Genomic DNA, 6,063 nt, shown 5'->3' with positions numbered 1-6,063 from the left:
TAAATACCATCAAAGCATAGAGATATATAACCATAAATAATGTAGGATCAGATGTACATTAACCATATAAATGCATACACAAACAAGATTCAGAGATATACAAGCATATGGAGGAAAACTCAAATAGCTTGATTGATAGAAGTAGTAGAAGAGAGGATTACAACCAGGCTGTCTGATCCAGCATCATCCTCCCAGCATGAAAGCCCTCTTCACCTCATACAAAGCAATATCACCCAACAATGTCTTCAAAGAGAAATCGACAGCACTTCCTTGAAAATTACAAAATTCCAGCCTTTGGATCTCTAGGATGAGGGATCCATATATAGATGCTTACAGGAGAGTGAGTCAGCTTCTGGGATTTTGATTAGTGTCATTTCACTAATAGTTCTTGGTTCCACTTAGAGATTTTAGATCTCTTACTCATCCTTGGGTGACTTCAGAGAGGCAAGTGTCATATGAGCAGTTTCTAGAAGATTCTTTGGGTTTCCACCTAGCAAACTACTTTTGTTATTTGTCTGCTGTCACTCATCGCACCCCACAAAAGGGTTTTCTAGTATGCATCGCACCCCCCCGTGTAATAGGTGAGATGCATCATACCCTATGCATGGAGTAGTCTGTATGGTCTCGTTTTGACCAGTTCTTAGTAGTTTTTCATGGAGAACTTCTGGGAGATGATGTAATCAATTGACCTTGTTCCTTTAGGGTATGAAACAAAACTTTTAGGGGTTTAGAAGCCCTTGGTTTATGGACATATGTGATTGGGGTTGCAATGCCCAAATATGTCTATAACATTTGCCCCCTAAAGCATGAGGTCGTAAATCTTTTGATGTCCACTGAAATGCTTTATAATGAGGATCCGAGGTTTTTCGAACTGGAAGGTGACCTGTAATAAGATACAATACAATAAATTATCTTCATAATATTTTCATGATCTAGTTGAGGTGGGAATTCCCATGCTCAGCTTTATAAATTCATATTCATGTACATAAGACAGACAATCATCTGTGTGGCAGACTGATGATTCTGGTAGAGCCATCATCCTTTAGTTTGGATGATTATCTGTGCAGCTGTGATGTACAATTGATGTCTTTATTTTCCTGAATATATCGCAGCCCAGATGGATGAAACTAGATCCGTGGTCTTCAAAATCATTCAATCTTCACCCAAAGTACAAGTCGATCCATGTGAAAAGATGTTCTGATGTCGAAAATGGAAAGACATCACCTGATTACCAGCCAATGATATAAGTTGTTAACAGGCACGAGAGGAATCATTGATAATGATGATGACCCTCAAGGTATTGCAATACAATTCACGTGGTGTGAGTACATGAGTTGATGTCAAACACCACGTAAAATCTTTCGGTCCAAGGCCATTGATGTAAACCTGTCGCTGGAAGTGAGAGACTTGCCATTGAGGCATGCAAGCTTCAAAGTACTGAAAGGGTTGTTCCTAAGTTGACTTCTTAGATAATGAGCTGATGTCGACAAGAAGTGACCCATCATAGGAGGGCCTTAATGAATCCCACATCTACGACATAGAACGGAGCAAATGATTTTGTGGAGGTGAAAATGATCTGATGATATAAGGTTTAGGGTGGCGGTCATGAAAAATGGAGAGTGAAGGTATTGCAGCGGATGGGGTGTTAGCTAGGTTGGTGAATTCTCTGAGTGACTTCTCTTGAACATATCAATGACACTGAAATGGATTGGTAGCATTAACCCTAAGGTGGATGGTACGGTGGACCAATGGTGATATGACCGGTGAACGAAATAACCCAACTTGACTCAATCATGGTGACGGAGTGAAAATGTCATGTTCAAGAGCGACCTGCTACCAATGAAGCTATTCAAGTTTTCTTCCCTTTTTCCCCAGTCATTGCTGATTAGTACCTCTTGTGCTTGTTCTATAATTTTCCCTTCGGGCAAACCCGTCACTATGTTTTAACGAGCCTAGTGACAGTGAAACTCACTCTTGTTTGCATGGACAAGTTTGTCGCTATTGTTTTAACGAATTTAATGACAAAGATATCTCAGTCCTTTTCAATTTTAGAGAGTCTAAAAGGGACGGAAAGGCAACTCCAGTGGTCCTTTTTCATAATGTAATCCCTTAAGTCCAAAAAAGTATAAAATAATACGAAAGGGATGACTTTTTTCGATAGTTTTAAAGAGCTGAACAAGACAAGCACTCCATATTTTTGTGTAATAATCCCTCAGGTCCAAAAAGATTAAAATCTAGAGGAGGGATGCCACTCCTGATCGCTTTAACGAGCTGGAGAGGCCAAGTTCTAGGAAATATTTTCATATTTTATGAGTCAGATGAAAAGAGCTTAAAGGAGACTCGTTTTTTGAGGAACGAGTGATTTTTTTGGATAGCAACTGGTTCCAAGTAAGGTTTGGAACTTTTCAATCATGACAGTGTAAAGAAGGTGGCTAATAGGATCACTCGTCATAGTTGTTCCTCAGAAGGTTAAATAATCAAATGGAGGCATATGATTGGCTAAAAAAGAGTGGAGGTGATGGTAAGAACACGATCAAGGTTCAAAAGCTGATAATTATGCGATCACAAAGGTTATTTACTGAAGGTGGGGTTCATTTTTTAATGAGCTTAAACTCTATGGGAACACTTGCTCATCGCTAGGTTTATTTTTTAACGAGCTTGAACTTCACGTAAAATTGCTCATGGCTAGGTTTATTTTTTAACAAGCTTGAACTTTGCATAAAACTGCTTGTGCCAGTCATATAATAAGGATGTCTCATCGATAGGTTCATTTTTTAGGGAGCTTGCACCATTCGAAACTTTGCTCCGGAGCCTTTCGTTATGCAAGCTAGGAACGACCAACCTACGAGTTTAAAGGGTTAAGAGCCTATAAACTATGAAAATAAATGGTCTCTTTTCACTTGCATGCAAAAAGGTTTGCATGCCCCAAGGTATAAAATAGAGTTTCCAGGTCACCATATGGAAGTTCTTGCAATAGCGAGATTGTTCCATCTGCGTCGTAGACAAAAAACTTCCTTGGTGATGTCCATCGAAATGGACAGAGGTGACTGTTGTTAGTGCCAATTACATAACCTTTGATGCGGGAATCCTTTTCCAGTCTGATCTATTTTCCTAAACGGACAGGATTGTTAAACTAGTCATATTCCTACACAGAAACAAACCAGGATGCATGCCTCCTGGGTTTCTGTCACAATCACCGAATCACTTGCGATCATTAGGTGGATGGACTGGAGATTAATGAGACATTCCTTGTGCAAAAATACCAATTAGGGATGGAATTTGACTAATGGTTGTGTTTGAACCATGGAATGAAAGCTAGTCAACTAGGTGGACCACTCTGCCTTCATGCGGAAAATACATTACTCGAAAGAGTGAGGAAACAATAGCTCCCATGCTATAAATGTAGTCACGCCCAAGGATTAGATTGTAATCTAGAAGTCCTTGGAATAACATCATGTTTAGATGAATGATTTTCTTTCTCAAAGTTATAGGAAAATTCGGAAGGATCCCTAACGGTCGACCAGTTCCTTTGTTGAAGCCTGTCAGATTTCGAATATCAGGCAGAAGCGATGGCGAACCAAGTGCTTTCCAAGAAGTTGAGGAAAGGATACTCATAGAAGCCCCTTCATCTATGATAGTACAAACCATGATCATTCTGTAAGCTTGTACTATGATTCAGAATGGTACATTAGATAGTAGGCGGGGTCTGCCTAGTAGATTCCAATCGAAGGAAATGACTAGATTACTCAGAGGGGACCGAATAAATGACTGGATAAATCTCTGACGAACTTCCTTCCTACGGTAAAGGAATGGGTAGATTGCCCCCATTTTCATCAGATTCTGTGTTTATGAAAAGAATTTGAACAGTGTTGTTCTCATTCTCTTTGGTGATAGTATCATCTGAAGGTGGAGCCTTTGAAGACAAGATTAGGTCGACTGCCATCTCGACCTATTGACTTTGGTCCAGTGTGGACTCAAGGGGTTTATCATCAATGATAGGTGCTTCAACCGACAACAATGGTGTGTCAGTGAGATTTTCAACTAGCGATGGACTTGGCAAGAGTTTCTTGTATCCACGAGGAAGTCGTTGCGGTGATGCAGGACGGTTATCCAAGACACTTTTAGCTTCATCTAGGAAAGGAAAACGGTGGAGGACATGATCGCCTTCACACAGTCTACAAGGAAAATTAGATTTTCCTTTCTTTCCATTGGCTTTGCTTTCACAAGTTGATGGTGTTCTCTCAACATGATCGTCAGAGGTTGAAGACACCAGATTGTGCAAGTAGGGGGACCAATCCCTCAGGATCCGTGGGATGCAGGGACAATCTCGATGATAGTGGTCTCCCTTGCAAATGACACATGGAGATTTAGGTTTGGGAGGTGTACTGTGTGGATTTTCACTAGATGATGCATGGTTTCCCCCTTTCGTGGTTGGATTCTTCTTCTTCTTCTCCTTCCCTTTCTTCTTCTTTTCAGTCACTTGGTTTTTAGCATTACTAGCTTCACCAAGTGAAGAGGAAGAAGGCGAGGGAGAAACAAACGAAGTAGAAGTTGGGGGAGCAACTTCATCTGATTGCTGATTGAACTGTTAAGGAATTGCGGTGTTTTGAACGACAGAGGTCGAGAAAAGCCATACAGGTAGGCCAATTATGAGTCCTGGAAGGGACAATTTGGCCATGTGTGGAGCACCAACATCCCCCCAAGAGGAGAAGTGAATAGGATTTCCCCCAAGGGGAAATCCTTGATTGCTAGACTCCATTTCTCAACCTAAAGACCAACGAGGGAATAGTGACATTATTCACATTAAAATAAATTTTATGACGTTTTGACACAACTTTCTTTTTCAATATTTAAGAGTCGAGAAAAAGCTAAAGATGACTCTAGTCGCCTTTGATTTTTAATGAGCCTGAAGTGACAAGTGCTCAGATGGAACTTTTCTTTTAGGGAGTCTAAAAAGGAACGAAAGTGACTATTCTGGAGATCTATACAGAGGGATTACCAGACCAATCACAAAGCTGCAAAATACCTTTTACGGTACAGCAGTCAATCTTCCCGAATGCTGTGTTCAGCGCATTGCGATTAATAGGGTGGCAGACATGGCTTCCTAAGGATAAAGTATGTAGCCTATTGTGGTGTCCCAATATATACTCGATGGTACATGGGAGCACAAGTCCATACTGTCACTTGTTTTCTCAAAGAGGAGGAATCATCCAACCTATGATGAAAGCGATAGTTACCAGGCTTTACGATGTTGGAATACGTCTCTAGCCTAGACTTCTAAACGTTGTGTGTTAGGTTCCAAAGTGTTTTTATGTTCATTGAAGTTTATTTTAGAGTTTATCTTTCTTAAGAAGTTTGCCTTTAAGGTTCACCACGTGATGTAGATATACTATTCCTAAATATGCAATCTAAGATGATAAATAGTCGTTTATTTTCTTTTTGCAATGAAAATCCTAGCTACAAAGGAAAAAGAAATGAAATTCTTTCAAAATAGAGCAAAGAACACACACTAGATGCACTTTTACTAAATCAACTTTAGCATGCAGTCTTAATGCAAATGCACATGCATGTATTGTTTTTCAGTTTCCTTAATGTGAGAATGACAAAAAGAAAACAAAGTATAGATCTAAACTATCTCTTTCCAAAGCAACAGTACTAACAATTTTCTTTTCAAAAAACCAAAGTAAGGTCAAGATGACACTTTGTGATTTTGAATTTAAATTGCTTTTGACACTTAAAATACTATTAATTCAAATCAAATACAATGGAAAAAGTTTAATCGACTATCTAAAAGAGGAATGCTTTGTGACACTCTTTTTCTTGACTGAAAACGACACTTGCGACACTTTCAAATGAAAAGATGACAGTTCGATTAAGCTACAATTTGCAAAGGAGAACTGTAAATGATGAAAAGTACATAAAAAAACATTCACAATTCCTTCTGATGGAGGCTGAATAATGTAGAGGAAGATGGTTTCAGCATAGATATACTAATCACAAACAACAAAACTACTGAATAAAGCTGAAGACAATGAAGGAAAAACCAAAATCTGGAGGCAAAAA

This window comes from Pinus tabuliformis, chromosome 4_2, assembly GCF_031772625.1.
Source record: "Pinus tabuliformis cultivar Carrire ecotype Pingquan chromosome 4_2, CPIR1, whole genome shotgun sequence".
In the NCBI taxonomy this organism is placed as follows: Eukaryota; Viridiplantae; Streptophyta; class Pinopsida; order Pinales; family Pinaceae; genus Pinus; species Pinus tabuliformis.
Note: the sequence above shows the minus strand (reverse complement) of the source record.